Raw genomic sequence first — 18,550 nt, forward strand, 5'->3', positions numbered from 1 at the left:
CAGTGAAAAATATAAGACATTGTTGAAAGAAATTGAAGAAGAAACAAATAAATGGAAAGATATTCCACGCTCATGGATTGCAGTAATTGTCAAAATGTCCTTATTAAGCAATCTACAGATTCAGTGTAATCCTTATCAAAATCCCAAGGACATTTTTCACAGAAATAGAAGAAAAAATTCTTAAATTTATATGGAACCACAAAAGGCCCCAAATAGCCAAAGTAATCCTGAGAAAAAAGAGCAAAGCTGGAAGTATCACACTCCCTGATTTCAAACAGCAAAGCCACAGTAATCAGAACAGCATGGTATTGGCAGAAAAACAGATACATAGATCAATGGAACAGAATTGAGCGTCCAGAAATACACCCATGCATATATGGGCAAGTAATTTATGACAAAAGAGCAAAGAACATACAATGGAGAAAGGATAGTATCTTCAATAAATGGTGTTGGGAAAACTGGACAGTCACATGAAAAACTATGAAACTAGACCACTGTCTCATACCATACACAAAAATTAACTCAAAATGGATTAAAGACTTGAATATAATACCTGCAACTGTAAAACTCCTTGAAGAAAACATTGGCAGTACACTCTGACATCAGTCTTACCCATTCTTTCTAGCTATGTCTCCTCAGGCAAGGGAAACAAAAACAAAAATAAACAAATGGGATTAACATTAAACTGAAAAGCTTCTGCACAGCAAAGGAAACCATCAATAAAATGAAAAGACAACCTACCAAATGGGAGAAGATATTTGCAAATGGTATATCTGATGAGGGGTTAATATCCAAAATATATTAAAAAAACTCATACAACTCAACAACCAACCTGAGTAAAATGAGCAGAGGAACTGAATATACATTTTTCCAAGAAGACTTACAGATGGCCAATAGGCACATGAAAAGATGTTAATTGTTAAGGAAATGCAAGTCAAAACCACAAAGAGATATCACCTCATACTTATAAGATTGAGTGTTATGAAAAAGACAGGAATAGAATACTACTTAGCCATAAAAGAGATGAAACCTTGCCATTTGTGAAAACATGGATGGACCTTGAGGGTGTTATGCTAAGTGAAATAAGTCAGACAGAAGGAGAAACACTGTATGATTTCACTCATATGTGGAATATAAAAAAACTATTAAACAAAAGCAAACATGTAGATACAGAGAACAGAGTAGTAGTTACCAGAGGAGAAGGAACTGGAGAGTAGGGGGTGTGAAATCAATGTTTCCTCAATAAAAAAAAGAACTTTATAAATATTAAACTCAAATCTTTCTGTAATGCTAATTCTTTTCCAATTTATTAGTGCACAGAGATACATTTTCATAGTTATATTCAGTGTGTACATATTAACTTGTGCTGTTTTTTTCACTTATTCTTTCATGTAAGTACTTCCACATGTTGAAAGAGCTATATATTCATCAAATTTAAACAATTGTTTCCTTATTATTGGATACTTGTTTTCCAAACTTTTTATCCTTCTATGAATACCTTTTTATAGGCATTCATACATATACTCCTGTTTCCTTGGAGTATATTCTTAGAAAAAGGATTCTGGATAAAAGAGTATGAACAGCTTTTTAGCTCTTGTTACATGCTGCTGGATTATTCTTTAGAAAGACCAACCAATTTTTAGTGACATGAATAAATATAAAATATACCTTTTTATTAATATTTTTACTACCCCATCAATGTTGGGTTTTTATCATTTGCTTTTGTTAGATTAATAGTTTTAATACACATCAAGTTATTCTAGTTTCCTTTCTTTAATTCCCAGTGAGGGTATGTATTTTTTCATTTTTGCTTCACTTTTTTAAAAATTGTGTCTCCTATTGCTTGTATATCTATCAGGATCTGTACATTTTTGTATATATTTATCAATTCTTTATATTTTATTTAAGCTTTTGTCAATGAGGCTTGCAATGTATATATTTCCTATTCTATAACTTTCTTTTAGATAATTATTTTCTTGCCTTTGTGCAACTTTTTCAACATCAGATACTTCCATTTTATCAAGATGTATCTTTCATTTCTTCAGGAATTGTGAGTTTATCTCCTAATTTCATTTGAATAGATATACTATTCTCATTCTCTCCAATTTTCACAAATAGCAGGTTATCTGATTCCAAATTCCTATATACATGTTGACTGCAGGGAACTGGAAAATAGAGAAAAGTGCAAAAGAAAAGATAAAAATCTTTAAATTATAAATCTATAATTCTCCAGTCTCGGGAAACCACTGTTTCCATTTTGGAGTATTTGCTTCCAATCATTTTTTGTAAAGTAAATACACAGTTGTTTTTAGAAAAATGGTGTCAGAAAGAACAGTCTACAGTCTGTTTCTTGCAGCATAATATATACTGAACCCTATTATATTTTCTTAAATAGCCCCCTACGACAGTATTTTAATATCTATGTTAGCATAATATCATGAATTGGTTTTTGGTCATATTGATGATAAATTTTTTTTCATAAAATAAATAGCCTTTTTTTTCTATTTACTTTGCACATTATCTACTTATATTCTTTTCCCATTTTTCTACTGGAAAATTGTCAGTTTCATATTGGTTTATACAAGATTTATTATCCATGAGGGATGCTAACACTTTGTCTTCCATATGTTATTGCAATATGTTGCTATTTTACTATTTGACCTTTAATTTTACATTTGATTTTGATATAGAGAAGTTTTACATTTTTACGAAGTAAAATTTTCTCCTTTTTGATTTCTTTTTTGCTGTTATGCTCAGAAAGATCCATCCCTAGATCAGCTACATTTTCACTGCATTTTCTCTTGGTTCTTTATGGTTACAATTTTACATGTAACTCTTAGTCTAGAATTTTAAGTTTAGTTTATCTTATGAGGTAAGAATTATAACTTGTTTGCCAAATACTTAGCCCATCTTTCCAGCACTGTTGATTGAATAGTTCATATAAACACTCTTTTGAAATGCCACCTTTTGCATTTACTGTACATACATAGAATCACACAAGTATGTGTGTGTATGCTTCTGGTCTTACTTTTTGGTGATGTTGATCAGTTTCTCCTTTCCTAGTACCACAGTTTTTAAGTTATCATAGTTTCAGCCTCACCAATGATTAGAGAAATGTAAGGTAAAACAACAATGAAATATAAGGTTTTACCTATCAATTTTATTAAAGCTAAGATTGATAATATCCAGTGCTGGTGATTATGTGGGGAAATGAACACTCAGCACTCCTGGTAGTAATGTAAATCAGAGGCAGTTTGGCATCACCTATGAAAATTTTTAATGCCCATACCTTTGTCCAACAACCTTACTTCTAGGAATCTATCCTATATAACACTCACATGAGTGCATAAGAATATATGTACAAAGATGTTCATTACAACATAATTTGCTGTATGGCAAAACAACATTTAGAAGCAACCTAATGTATGTGAACAAGAATGGTTGAATTATGATATGTTGTGCCACAGTTTAAAAGAATAAGGTAGACTTTCAGCTTCCAGCTATGTTGAAATAGCTTTTATCAGACTAAGCTTCATAGTAAGAACAACTACCCTGGATGGATTTTAAAAATAAAAGTGAATGAAGGCATCAGAAAGTAATTAAGACAGCCAAGACATGAGAAGCCAAAACCCTGGAGAGAAGAGGACCTCAGAGAAGTAAGCTCACCTCTCTCTGTGCACTCTCCTTTTGAGGCATTTGCTACTGCTTAAGCTGTGCTTGCATGGAGTGAGGGGCCAAAAAACCAAGTATAAAGTGGCACTGCTAGGAAGACAGAAATTCTTTTTCAGGACCTTTTTATGTGGAAGGGGCTATGATAAACACCTGAGGCTTTCAGTTGAATCCCTGAAGGATGGGCTACACCCTAAAAGTAAAGGCAAATCAGAAATAGACCATTTCTCGGAAAGTCTGAAACACAAAGCCTAAAACACAGATAAATGGAAATACATCCATGTTCATAGATTGGAAGAGTTAATATTGTTAAGACATCAATACTATCCAAAATGATTGACAGATTCAATATAATCCCTATCAAAAACCCAATGACATTTTTAGCAAAAATAGAGAAGTTCATCCTAAAATTCATATAGAATCTCAAGGGACCCCAAAACAATCTGGGAAAAGAACAAAAATGGAAAACCTACATTCCCTGATTTCATAACTTACAAAACTACAGTAATCAAAAGAGTGTAGTATTAGCATAAGGAAATCTGTAGAAAAATGGAATAAAATAGAAATCCCAGAAATAAACCCTTACAGATATGGTCAAATGATTTTTGACAAAGATGCCCAGTCCATTCACTGGGTAAAAGAACAGTCTTTTCAAGACATGGTGCTGGGAAAACTGGATATCCAGGTGCAAAAGAATGAAGTTGGACCCTTGCTTTATACCATATACAAAAATTAACTCAAAATGGATCAAAGTCCTAAACCCAAGAGCTAAAATTATAAAACCCTTAGAAGAGAATAGAGGGGAAACCTTCATAACATTGGATTTGGCAATGATTTCTTGGAGATAACACCAAAAGCACAGGCAACAAAAGAAAACTTAGATAAGTTAGACTTCATCAACATTTAAAACTTATGTGTCAGTGAGACCAGCTTGGTGCTTTGTGACCACCTAGAGGGGTGGGATAGAGAGGGTGGGAGGGAGACGCAAGAGGGAGGTGATATGGGGATATATGTATACGTATAGACAATTCACTTTGTTATACAGCAGAAACTAACACAACATTGTAAAGCAATTGTGCTCCAATAAAGATGTTGAAAAAAAACTTATGTGCATCAAAGAACACCATCAAAAGAGTGAAAAGACAACCCATAGAATGAGAGAAAATATTTGCGGATCATATCTCTGGCAAAGTGTTATTATCCAAAATGTATAAAGAACTCATACAACTCAACAACAGAAACCAGAGCAACCCCCCAAAATCATCTATAGATCCAATGCAATCCTATCAAAATTCCAATAGCATTTTTCACAGAAATAGAAATAACAATTCTAAAATTCATATGGAAACATGAAAGACTCCATATAGCCAAAGCAATCCTGATAAAGAACAAGACTGAAGGCTTTAAACTTCCTGATTTCAAACTATATTACAAAACTATAGTAATCAAAAGAGTATGGTACTGGCATAAAAATAGACACATATACAAATGGAACAGAATCAAGGCCAGAAATAAACCCACACCTATATGGTCAACTAATGTGTGACAAGGGAGCCAAGAATGCTAAATGGGACAAGGGTGATCTCTGAAAAATCATGCTGGGAAAACTGGATATCCACATGCAAAAGAATGAAATCAGACCCCTATCTTACACCATTCATAAAAATTAGCTCAAAGTAGATTAAGCACACACACATACTATTTTTGGGCTGCATTGGGTCTTCATTGCTGTGTGCAGGCTTTCTCTAGTTGTGGCGAGCAGGAGCTACTCTTCATTGTGGTGCATAGGCTTCTCATTGTGGTGGCTTCTCTTGTTGCAGAGCATGGGCTCTAGGCACGTGGGCTTCAGTAGTTGCAGCACTCAGGCTCAGTAGTTGTGGTGTACAGGCTCTAGGGCACACAGGCTTCAGTAGTTACAGTGTGCAGGCTCAGTAGTTGTGGCGCACGGACTTGGTTGCTCCACAGCATGTGGGACCTTCCCAGACCAGTGATCCAACCCATGTCCCCTGCATTGGCAGGCAGATTCTTAACCACTGTGCCACCAGGGAAATCCCAGATTAAGCACTTAAATGTAAGACGTAAAACTAAAATTCCTGGAAGAAAATGTAAGGGAAAAGTTCCTTGACATCAGTCTTGGCAATGATTTTTTTAATATGACATGAAAAGCACAAGCAAAAAAGCAAAAATCAGTAAGTGGGACTACATCAAACTAAAAAGCTTTTGCCCAGCCAAAGAAAGAATCAAAAAAGTGTAAAGCCAACCTATGGGCTGGGAGAAAATATTTCCAAATCATATATCTGATAAGGGGTTAATATCCAAAAAATATAAAGAACTCATACAACTCAATAGCAGAAAAAGAAACAATTTAATTTAAAAAATGGACAGAGGAGGGCTTCCCTGGTGGTGCAGTGGTTGAGAGTCCGCCTGCTGATGCAGGGGACATGGGTTCGTTCCCCGGTCCGGGAAGATCCCACATACCACGGAGCGGCTAGGCCCATGAGCCATGGCCACTGAGCCTGTGCGTCCGGAGCCTGTGCTCCACAACGGGAGAGGCCACAACAGTGAGAGGCCCGCGTACCGCAAAAAAAAAAAAAAAAAAAATTGACAGAGGACTTGAATAGACATTTTTCCAAAGAAGACATCCAAATGACCAATAAGTACATGAAAAGGTACTCAACATCGCTAACCATCAGGGAAATGCAAATCAAAACCACAGCATGATACCACCTCACACCTGTTAGAATGGCTGCTATCAAAACCAAAAACAAAACAAGACAACAAAGGCTGGGAAGGATGTAGAGAAAAGGGAACCCTTGTACACTGTTGGTGGGAATGTAAATTGATAGAGCTACTATGGAAAACAGTATGGAGATTCCTCAAAAAATTAAAAATAGAACTACCATATGATCCAGAAATCCCACATCTGGGTATATATCTGAAGGAGATTAGATATCTGCACTCCCATGTTTATTGCAGTGTATTCACAATAGCCAAGACATGGAAGCAACCTAAGTGTACATCAACAGATAAATGGGTAAAGAAAATGTGGTGTGTGTGTGTGTGTGTGTGTGTGTGTGTGTATAACAATAGAATATTATTCAGCCACGAGAAAAAGGAAATCCTGCCGTATGTGCCAATATGCATGGATCTTGAGGGCATTTTGCCAAGTGAAATAAGTCAGACAGAGAAAGACAAATACTTATGGTCTCACTTATATATGGAAGCTAGAAACATCAAACTCATAAAAACAGTAGAATGGTGGTTGCCAGGAACTGAGGGGTGGACGAAATGGGGAAGTGTTGGTCAAAGGATACTAACTTTCAATTTTAGGATGAATACGTTTCTGGGATGTAATGTACAGCACAATGACTATAGTTAACAATAACACATTGTATACTCAAAAGTTGCTATGAGAGTAGAGCTGTAATAGTCTCACCATAACAACAACAAAATGACAGCTATTTGAGGTGAAGGATGCATTAACTAACCTTATTATGGTAAACATTTCACAGTATATCTGCACATCAAATCATCACATTGTACACCTTAAACTTACACAATGTTATATGTCAATTATATCTCAGTAAAGCTGGAGGAAATTTTTTAAAAATAAAACCACAAATACAATTTAAAAAGTCAAAGGACTTGAATAGACATTTTTCCAAAGAACATATACAAATGGTCAATAAGCACATGAAAAGAGGCTCAACAACACTAATCATTTGAGAAATGCCAATCAAAATCTCAGTGATATATCACTTCACACTCATATAATAGCATGGCTATTTGAAAATAAATAAATAAAACCAAAAAATAACAAGTGTTGATGAGAATGTGGAGAAATTGGAACCCTTATGCTCTCTTGGTTGGAATATGAAATGGTGCAGCCACTGTGGAAAACACTGTGGCAAGTTCATAAAAATTAAACATAGAATTGACCATAAATTGCACTTCTATATATACTTCTGTATATACTACCCAAAGGAAGGGAAAGCAGGAACTCAAAACAGATATTTGTTCACTGATGTTCAAAGCAGCATTAGTCCCAGTAGCCAAGAGGTAGAAATAACCCAAGTGTTCATTGACAGATGAATGGATAAACAAACTTTTGTATATGTGATAATATATTATATATATATATAGGAATATTATTCATCTTTTTATTTAAAGGATGGAAATTCTAACACATGCCACAACATAGATGTACCTTAAAGACATTATATTATACTAAGTGAAGCAAGCCAGGTAGAAAAGGATAAATATGTATGATTCCACCTATATGAAGTACTTGATGTAGTCAAACTTATAGAGACAGAATATAGAATGGTGATTGCTATTACAGAATTAAAGGGTGGTTGCCAGAGGTACAGGGTAATGGGGAGTTACTGTTCAGTGGGTAGAAAGTTTCTGTTTGGGATGATGAAAAAGTCCTAGAGATGGATGGTGGTGATGGTTGCAGAACAATGTGAATGTACTTAATGCCACTGAGCTGTATGTTTAAAATGGTAAACTTTATGTTATATATATTTTGCTACAATATAAGTCAATTAAATTTTAATATATTTTTTGAAACAGATAATTCACATTTTGGGAGTTATCAGATAGGACTCATAAACTATGTTAATATATTCCAAAAATAGGTTTAGAAGATGAATTTCACTAGAAAACTATCAATAGAATGTATAAAAAAGGATCAAATAGAATTTCAAAACTGAAAAATACAATAAATGAAATTAAGAATGCAATAGATGAGGTTAACACCATATGAGACACAGCAGAAGAGAAGATTAATGAACTGAAAAGTAAATCGGTAGAAAATACCCCGTTAAAGCACATAGAAAAAAGGATGGAAAATTAAAAGAGCATTAAGAGACAGAGGGAAAAGGTTTGGAGCTCAAGAACAACAAAAAGAATGGAACTGAAACTATTTGAAGAGATAACAAGGAAAATTTTTCAAAACTTACTAAAGATAATCAAGTTACACTTTCAAAAAGGCTAAAAATCTGTGAGCAAGATAAATACAAACCTAAATTTAATAATCAAGCTTCTGTAAACCAAGACAATGAGAAAATCTTAAAAGAGACAGAGTTAAGAAAAGATACATTGCTTTCAAAGGAACAGTGATCAAGCATACAGTTGACTTTTCAACAAAACCAATGAACTCCACAGAACAACTGAAGGATACTTATAACTTACTAGGAGAAAATAACTGCCAGACTATAATTCTATATAATTCTATATCCAGTGAAAATATCCTTCAGAAATACAGGTGATATTAAGGCATGTTCAGGTAAGTAAAAACTGAAAATATATTACTAGCAGACTCACACTAAAAGACACTAAAGGGAGTTCATTAGGCAAAATAAAAATGATCAGACAGAAGCATAGGAATGCAAGAAAAGAAAGAAATGGAAAGTGTAAATATAAAAGACTGTTGACTGTTTAAATCAACACTAATAACAATACCTTATGGATAAAATAACAAGTAGCAGTGAAATAAATGACAAAAATAGTAATAAATAAAAGGCAGAACGTGAAGTCAAGATGTTATGAGATTCTTGCATTATTCAGGAAGTGTTAAAAACACTAATTTAACATAGCCTCTAATTAGTCAAGGATGCATGTTTTAATCTCTAGGGAAACTTGTGTCAGGTAGGAGTTCATGACAGAATTAAGCCCTACAGAAAATGGGGTTTTTCTGTTCTCCCGAGGGTGGTGCACACTAGTTCCATTTTACAATTACAAGGAAGATAAGTTAATATATGCAATGAATATCTAGATAATTAAGATATAATCTCTGGTGGAATCCAGTTGAGAAGAGCTTCTCTGGAGTAACCATTAAAAGAATAATAAAAGAATGTCTTAAAAGCTGATGGAGGGGAAGTGCTACAATAAAATTCTTGATTAATCCAAAACAAGGCAAGAAAAGAGAAAAAAAGGAATAAATGGGACAAATGGAAATCAAGTAGTAATATGTAAGTTTTAAGTCCAAATATTCAGTAATTGTATTAAATATAAATGGGCTAAATGCTTCAATTAAAAGACAGAGATTGTCAAGTTGCATAATAAAGCAAAATCCAACAACATACTACATAAAGGAGACTCACCTGAAATATAAGGACACAAGTTGAAAATAAAAGGATGGAAAACAATATGCCATGCAAATAGTAAACAAACTGAAGCTGATATAACTATGCTAATGTCAAAGTTACTAAAGGCAAAAATATTAATAGAAATAATGAATAACATTTTATGGTGGTAAGGTGTCAGTTTAACAGGCAGCTATTAAAAATCTGAACATGCACATCCCCTGGGCCTATTATTTCCACTACTAGGTATATACTCAACAGAAATGCATGCATATATGTTCTAAAAGACATGGACAATGTGCAGAAAAGAGTTAACATGACAGGTCAGAGAATGCTTTCCTTAGAAAGGCCTGCTTGCAAAGTTGGCCCTTGGCTGGCATCTGAAGACTTGGATTTCAGGAAGGTTTCCACCATCTCCTAACTAATAAGGACAGTTTGCTCTGTCTAAATTGAGCAAACAACATGGCTTGTGCTGAATACCTGATTTCCTTCTGAGAGTCTAGAGTTTTGGTGCAGGCCAGGCAGAGGGTGCTCACGTGACCAGCACTTAATAAAAATATTGAGTACTGAGTCTCTACTGCTGGTAGGCAACACTTCACACGTGTTGTCACAGTTTGATGCTGGAAGAATTAAACATGTGCTGTGTGACTCTACTGGGACAGGATCTTGGAAGCTTGTTCCTGGTTTCCTTTAGACTTCGCCCCATGCATGTTTTTTTTCCTTTACTGATTTTGCTTTACACCCTTTTGCTATAATAAATATTAGCGACAAGTATGACTATTTGCTGAGTCCCATGAGTCCTCCCATGATTCACCTCATCACCAAACCTGGGATGGTCTTCAGGACTCCCAACACACTGATGATAGTGTTGGGATTGTCTAGAGTGACCTTAACTCACTTAAATATGGCAAAAGCATTGTTTGAGAAAAGGATGGTAGAGGATGACAAACCTGTGGTACCTGGGTATCTATGGAGTTACCCATGGTATGAAAAAGCAACGGAGCTGCTCTCTGTTGTAAGAGGTAAAAGTTACCTATGGAATTTGAAAATGTTAGATCCAACTCCAAGAGAGTTGGCTTGAAGGATCCTCTGGCTACTTTTGGCCACAATGGCTAAAGTGAGGGGGGAAAAGTACATCCTGGGTGATGCCTTTGGTTTTTCTTTTCTCCTCCAAGCTGGAGGAGAAAGGGTCCAAACATTCCCAAAGATGAAGTTTGAATGGGCCAAAATGTTGAAAAGTTTGTGTGCCTTTTGTTCAACTGGGAGGGGATAAAAAGGTTAAATCACTTCCCAGTGCTAGAGCAAAGTTTTATTTAAAAAAAATCAGAGGGAGAAAAACACTAACCACTGCTGCCATAGCCCTCTAGCCCCACTCCCACATTACAGCTGGGATCTCCCTGCAACTATAACATTAAGCTTATAAATTCTGGATTTCCTGCTCAAGGTTTGAGTAAACTTTCAATTAGGGGAAAAGGAGGAACTTTTAAAAATGGCTTTGTATTTTGTGGCTCTTGCATCTGGACGTATGATAAACATTGAGGTAAAATGTTATATTCTTGTAGTCTCATAAAGCTAGAGGGATCATCTTGATCAGGAAAAGTTGCAAAAAAGAAAAAAGAGCATCACTAGGATACAATTACCTTGCTTTCTGCTGCCAGTGGGCAGATTGGAATCCAAACTCTTTGAGTATTGGAAGTAAAACTAGTCTCCATAACTAATGATTTTTGTTATCATTTTTTAACTATTGGAGCTTCTGGAAAAAGGAAGACAACATGAAAAGAGAGGCAGTCTTCAGATGAAAATACACTTTTTGAGTTTAAAAAGCAGTTTTTAGTTGCTAATGATCTTTTTTTTTTTTTTTTTTTTTTTCCTTGCGTTATGCGGGCCTCTCACTGTTGTGGCCTCTCCCATTTGCGGAGCACAGGCTCCGGACGCGCAGGCTCAGCGGCCATGGCTCACGGGCCCAGCCGCTCCGCGGCATGTGGGATCCTCCCGAAACGGGGCACGAACCCGCGTCTCCTGCATCGGCAGGCGGACTCTCAAGCACTGCGCCACCAGGGAAGCCCGCTAATGATCTTTCATGAAACCAAACGTCTGACTCTTAAGAAGCTGATGATTTTTTCATCCTGATGTGTGTATTTTTGACTGGGTTAATTTGGACTGTAAGGCACAATAAGAAGAGCTTAGCAAGGTCTTACTTGTCATTTGGACTTGGACCTAGACCACGGTTGACCAGCCCTGCACCATCTCAGCTTTGATGCTCCCTAAGAAAAGCCACTAGCTTTTTTGCTATCCTAAATTCACAGATTCTGATTGCCTGAACCTGACTCTCAGCTGAAACCTGATAAGGTCTGCTATAGACTGTTCCCACATCAGCACCAGATGTGCTGAACTGGAAGGAGGCACAGGTTAAATGAACTCTAAATGAACTACGTGAACTTTAAATGAACTCAGACTTGGATTATTGAAGATTTGGATCATCCCTCTTGTGATCCTAAACTGTGAAACCACCCCTGGTGCTGGCTGGACCATTTGGGTCAGTTGAGTTGCAGATGCCCACAGGAAAAGTCTTGTTCTCTGATGGGACCATCTGAAATTGATCCTCTCATTGGCTGTATATTTCTGATACAAAAGCTGATTGCATTACTTATGTGATTTCTGCAAAAGCTGCAAATTGGAGGAGGGCCTAGCATGAGGAATGTGACCCCCTCCCCCACTCCTGACAGATCAAACTCTTGATCCTTTCCGAGGCTGTGTCACTGCTGTTGATGATTGTGTTTGACTTTCTAGATTAGTTGCAGCTTAAAATAGACTGATAGCCTGACTCTACTTACTTGCCCTTCCTCCTGATACATAAACCTTAGTAAGGCAGTGTGCTTATTAAATGCAGCTGTCCCCATACAGAGAGTGATCTTTTCTAGGCTGCTCACTGGATAAATGATCAGGATGAAAGGAGTGGGAAGTATGAAAACCCATTTTTTAAATATTTGAAAATTCAGGATTTCATCTTGACCAGTTCCTGGACATGATATGTCTTTCTGAATAAGTTGTATAAAAGTGTTTGCCTCTGAAAATGCTTTTAAACTTCTTATATACAACTCTTCTAGGCAAAAGGTCTGGATGAGAGGAGAGGATGATTGTACAACTATAACAGCTAAATGGGATGCACAGATTTTGTAATACTGGAGAAAAAAACGAAACACCTGGGGAGGCATGAGTGAAGGGTGAGGGCATTAATGATCTTTGATTTTTAGGACTGCTCCTGGAAGCTTTCCCCTCCTCCCTAATAAAAGCACGTGTTGTCTTCCCTGGTGCTGAGAGTGCTTTGAATTCAAACTGACTGCTGAGCCTAAGGTCAGATCTGACAGAGCTGACTCTGAGACAGCAGGTGGTGGGCCCAGCTCCTCCACCTTCCACTCAGCACCTCCAGATGTCGTCTACACTTGCAAGGCAGATGAACTGGTGCTATGAACAAACAAAATTGTTTGGATCCAGCTGCCTTCAGGAAACACTCCCTTTGAAACCAAGTTCTGAACTGAATTTTTTGGATTGGATTGGAAGCCCTAGGGTGGGAGGCCTCACGGTGGGAGATGAGCCACATTAGGGGTTCTGTTAGCCTAAACTGCCTAATTAATGTATGTCCTGCTTGGGATGCCCTAACAATTGTAAACTTTTTTTTTTATCCAGTGGTACTGCATATGCCCTCTGGAATTGTACTTGTCAGTGAGCCTTGACTATCATGGCACTGCCTCAGCCCTGGAAGGCATTCAGGTCAGCTTCAGTTTACTGAACAGGCTTGTGCTGTGCCTGGATTGATGCCTCAAGCCAGGTTAAAAAATAAAGGGTTAATTATGGAAACTTAAGGAGGAAGCCACCTGGTTTTTGAAGATACATGTTTATGATAATGGATTTCTTTTATCTGGCTCAATCTAAGACCCCTGAGGACATAACTGAGGACAATACTGCAGGTTGGTCTCACTCTACTGTGTAGGGTCCTACTGACAAAGACACTTTGGCCAAGAGCCAAGGGGGTGGTCTGTACAAAGAGTTCACATGGCAGGCCTGAGAATGTATCCTTAGAAAGGCCTGCTTGCAAGATTGGCCCTTGGCTGGCATCTGGGGACTTGGATTTTGAGAGGGTTTCACCATCCTCTGAATGATAAGGGTGGTTTACTGTGTCTAAACTGTGCAAGCAGTATGGCTTATGCTGAACACCTGCTTTTCTTCTGAGAGTCTGGGGTTTTGGTGCATGCTAGGCAGAGGGTGCCTATGTGACCAGCCTCTAATAAAAACAAACATTGGGCGCTGAGTCTCTAATGAGATTCCTTGGTAGACATTTCATACATAATGTCACAATTTGATGCTGGAGGAATTAAGCATGTGCTGTGCAACTCCACTGGGAAGAGGAGTCTTGGAAGCTTGTGCCTGGTTTCCTCTGAACTTTGCACCATGCACCATTTTTCTTTGCTGATTTTGCTTTGTATCCTTTTGCTGTAATAAACCTTAGGCATTAGTATAGCTCTATGTTGAGTCCTGTGAATCCTAGCGAATCACCAAACCTGGAGGTGATTTTTGGGACCTCCCAAACAACAAGAATGTTAATAGGAGCTTTATTTATAATAACAAAAAATTGGAGGAAAAATTCAAATGTCTGTCAACAAGTGGATGGATAAATAATTATACATTCATACACTGGAATATTATACAGCAATGAAAATGAATGAACTAATTCTATGTACAATAATATGGATGAATCTCATAGATATAATGTTAAGTGAAAGAAACCAGATACAAAAAGTAGATACTGTATGATTCTATTAATATAAAGCTCAAAACTGGACAAATCATACTTATGATGGTAGAAGTTTGAATGGTGGTTAACTTTGGGGCCTGTGGGATGTTAATACCTGGGAAGGGGCACAATGGAGGCTTCTGCAGTGCTGATAATGTTCCATATTTTGATTTAGGTTATGTGTTTGCTATGTAAAAATTCATCAAATTTTACATTTAAGATTCATGTACTTTATATATATTATACTATAAGCAATTTTTAAAAAAAGGACCTAGCATCCATTGATGGATGAAAAGATAAACAAAATGTGGTATATACATACAATGGAGTATCATTCAGCCTACAAAAAGAATAAAATTCTGACACATACTATAAAATGTATGAACCTTGAGACTTTATGCTAAGTGGAATAAGCCAGTCACAAAAGGATAAATATTGTATGACTCTACATATATTAGGTACCTAGAGTAAGCAAATTCATTGAGACAGAAAGAATGGTGATTGCCAGGGATTAGGAGGAGGAGAGCATGCAGAGTTATTGTTTAATGGGTACAGTTTCAGTTTCAGAAGATGAAAATTTTCTGAAGATGGGTGGGGGTAATAGTGCTACAACGTTACAAATGTGCTTAATGCCACTGAACAATTTGAACTGGTTAAAATGATAAATTTTATGTATATTTTACCATAATAAAAAAGAAACAAAATGGAGGGAACAATGGATACTGCTTATGATATCAGTCTCAGGTAAAGTGTGTTTTACAGAGTGGACACTGGAATATGGAAAAAGGCACTGACAGCTCTCTGGTTCTGTCCCTAAGACTGAAGCAACACTAAAAATGTGGCATATATGATAAGTATCATACATAGGATAAAGAAGGGGCAAAAATGAAATCCCCAAGAAAAGTGTGTTCCAGCACCCCCAAAACAGTAGTACTAATTCTGTCAGTACTGACATGAAAGGATATTTAATATAGATTTTGGGGAAAAAGAGTTTGGGAACAGTGTGTGTAGTGTTATCCTATGTTATGAAAGGAAAACGTGTCTGAATAAATGAAATACTTCCTCACTGTAAGAGGCATTGTAAGATGTAATAATTGCCTTTTGAAAGACAAAAAGAAATTCAGCTACATTTAGCACAGACATCAATTGACAGGTATATTCTAACCAGAATGCTAAACTATAAAAAGAAGACATCTTATACTCAGAGAAATAAGGTGGATGTGTGTGAATGTGCACATACATACGTATATACATACACACATAGACGATAGTGAGACACATGATGTAGATATTCTATTTAAATTTTCATCAAAATTGTGCCTTACTTTTGTGGCTGTCTGATAGTTCAAGTCTCCCACCTCTTCACAGTTTTCAAAATAGCTCCGCTACAAAGCAAATTTTACTGTAACCTTCCACAAAATTTCCTATCACACACAAAAATGTTAACATATCTTGACTTATTGGATAAAATGCGTTTACCCATTGAATAAACTGTGTAAGTACTATGCTATTGAAGGAGATCAAGATGCACTCTTTTTTCACTTTTTCCAGTTTAGTATGCCATCTTGAAACTGAGGACTTTTTTTTTTAACATCTTTATTAGAGTATAATTGCTTTACAATGGTGTGTTAGTTTCTGCTTTATAACAAAGTGAATCAGTTATATATATACATATGTTCCCATATCTCTTCCCTCTGGCATCTCCCTCCCTCTCACCCTCCCTATCCCACCCCTCTAGGTGGTCACAAAGCACCGAGCTGATCTCCCTGTGCTATGCGGCTGCTTCCCACTAGCTATCTACCTTACGTTTGGTAGTGTATATATGTGCGTGCCACTCTCTCACTTTGTCACAGCTTACCCTTCCCCCTCCCCATGTCCTCAAGTCCATTCTCTAGTAGGTCTGTGTCTTTATTCCCGTCTTGCCCCTAGGTTCTTCAGGAACATTTTTTTTTCTTAGACTCCATATATATGTGTTAGCATACGGTATTTGTTTTCCTTTCTGACTTATTTCACTCTGTATGACAGACTCTAGGTCCATCCAAGTCACTACAGATAACTCAGTTTCGTTTCTTTTTATGGCTGAATAATATTCCATTGTGTATATGTACCACATCTTCTTTATCCATTCATCTGTCGATGGACACTTTGGTTGCTTCCATATCCTGGCTATTGTAATAGAGCTGCAATGAACATTTTGGTACATGACTCTTTTTGAATTATGGTTTTCTAAGGGTATATGCCCAGTACTGGGATTGCTAGGTCATATGGTAGTTCTATTTTTAGTTTTTTAAGGAACCTCCATACTGTACTCCATAGTGGCTATATCAATTTACATTCCCAACAACAGTGCAAGAGGGTTCCCTTTTCTCCACACCCTCTCCAACATTTATTGTTTGTAGATTTTTTGATGATGGCCATTCTGACCGGTGTGAGATGATATCTCATTGTAGTTTTGATTTGCATTTCTTTAATGATTAATAATGTTCAGCATCCTTTCATATGTTTGTTGGCAATCTGTATATCTTCTTTGGAGAAATATCTGTTTAGGTCTTCTGCCCATTTTTGGATTGGGTTGTTTGTTTCTTTGTCATTGAGCTGCATGAGCTGCTTGTAAATTTTGGAGATTAATCCTTTGTCAGTTGCTTCATTTGCAAATATTTTCTCCCATTCTGAGGGTTGTCTTTTCGTCTTGTTTATGGTTCCCTTTGCTGTGCAAAAGCTTTTAAGTTTCATTAGGTCCCATTTATTTATTTTTCTTTTTATTTCCATTTCTCTAGGAGCTCGGTCAAAAAGGATCTTGCTGTGATTTATGTCATAGAGTGTTGTGCCTATGTTTTCCTCTAAGAGTTTGATACTCTCTGGCCTTCCATTTAGGTCTTTAATCCATTTTGAGTTTATCTTTGTGTATGGTGTTAGGGAGTGTTCTAATTTCATTCTTTTACATGTAGCTGTCAAGGTTTGCCAGCACCACTTATTGGAGAGACTGTCCTTTCTCCATTGTGTATTCTGGCCTCCTTTATCAAAAAATAAGGTAATCATATATGCATGGGTTTATCTCTAGGCTTTCTATCCTGTTCCATTGATTTATGTTTCTGTTTTTGTGCCAGTACCATACTGTCTTAATTACTGTCGCTTTGTAGTATGAAGTCAGGGAGCCTGATTCCGCCAGCTCCATTTTTCGTTCTCAAGACTGCTTTGGCTATTCGGGGTCTTTTGTGTTTCCATAAAAATTGTGAAATTTTTTGTTCTACTTCTATGAAAAATGCCAGTGGTAGTTTAATAGGGATTGCATTGAATCTGTAGGTGGCTTTGGATAGTATAGTCATTTTCACAATGTTGATTCTTCCAATCCAAGAACATGGTATATCTGTCCATCTATTTGTATTATCTTTAATTTCTTTCATCAGTGTTTTATAATTTTCTGCATACAGGTCTTTTGTCTCCTTAGGTATGTTTATTCCTAGATATTTTATTCTCTTAGTTGCAATGGTAAGTGGGAGTGTTTCCTTAATTTACTTTCAGATTTTTAATCAGTATTATGTAGGAATGCCAGAGATTTCTGTGCATTGATTTTGTATCCTGCTACTTTACCAAATTCATTGATTAGCTCTAGTAGTTTTGTGGTAGCATCTTTAGGATTCTCTGTGTATAGTATCATGTCATCTGCAAACAGTGACAGCTTTACGTCTTCTTTTCCAATTTGGATTCCTTTCATTTTTTTTCTTCTCTGATTGCCATGGCTAGGACTTCCAACACTATGTTGCATAAGAGTGGTAAGAGTGGGCATCCTTGTCTTGTTCCTGATCTTAGTGGAAATGGTTTTAGTTTTTCACCACTGAGGCGATCTTGGCTGTGGGTTTGTCACATATGGCCTTTATTATGTTGAGGGAAGTTCCCTCTGTGCCTACTTTCTGGAGGGTTTTTATCATAAATGGGTGTTGAATTTTGTCGAAAGCTTTTTCTGCATCTATTGAGATGATCATATGGTTTTTCTCCTTCA

At 36.6% G+C, this 18,550-nt stretch overlaps 1 protein-coding gene across 5 annotated transcripts in view; it reads left to right on the forward strand.

Annotated features, from left to right (window-relative positions):
• The window catches only part of PHKA1 (phosphorylase kinase regulatory subunit alpha 1), a 139,588-nt gene that overhangs the window by 69,271 nt on the left and 51,767 nt on the right, over positions 1-18,550 (forward strand). The window lies entirely within an intron of this gene.

The sequence above is a fragment of the Lipotes vexillifer genome, unplaced genomic scaffold (assembly GCF_000442215.2).
Source record: "Lipotes vexillifer unplaced genomic scaffold, Lipotes_vexillifer_v1.1 scaffold142, whole genome shotgun sequence".
NCBI classification, from domain to species: Eukaryota; Metazoa; Chordata; class Mammalia; order Artiodactyla; family Lipotidae; genus Lipotes; species Lipotes vexillifer.